The sequence below is a fragment of the Triticum dicoccoides genome, chromosome 5A (genome assembly GCF_002162155.2).
Source record: "Triticum dicoccoides isolate Atlit2015 ecotype Zavitan chromosome 5A, WEW_v2.0, whole genome shotgun sequence".
NCBI lineage: Eukaryota > Viridiplantae > Streptophyta > Magnoliopsida > Poales > Poaceae > Triticum > Triticum dicoccoides.
In genome coordinates this window covers 693,367,331-693,367,928 of record NC_041388.1, presented here as the reverse complement: position 1 = coordinate 693,367,928, position 598 = coordinate 693,367,331, and positions in this window count along the sequence as shown.

Here is a 598-nt window from a genome sequence, read left to right as displayed (position 1 = left end):
GGAGCGAGGGCCGCTGCGGCGGCGGTGGCGAGTGGCGGCGGCGAGGGGGGCGGGGTGGGGTGGGAAGGAGGCGTGTGGTGTTATTTGGTTGGTGGGCGTGCGCCTGCCTGCCTGCGGTTTGGTTTGGTTTGGTTTGGTTCGGCTCGGTCCGGGGGAAGGGAATGGGACGCAAAATGGCGAGCCGAGGAAGCCGAAGCGACACGGGAGTGCTCTCACTCCCTTATCCATCTGCCACCGGGCCTCGGCCCGCCACGCTCCCTCGCTCGCCTGGGCCTGCCTCTTGCTCCGCTGACCCACTGGGCCGGCGGGGATGGCGACGGCGGAGGTGCTGCGGCGGCCGGTCACGGGGGAGAGGGCCGGCGCGCCGGCTCCGCCTCCACGGGCCCAACGTCGTCGTCTGCTCCCACCACGTCAAGGTGAGGCCCCGCGCTCTCTCCTCGCCTCTAACCAGTAACTACGTACTCTGCCTTTCTTCCTCCCTTCATCGCCAATTAACTAATAACTGATAAAGGATGATTCAGTTCAGTACGCCACCAATTCAGCAGTGATTTGCCAATCCTTTGGTCCATGGACTAGACGAACGCTTTCCCGCAAAAAA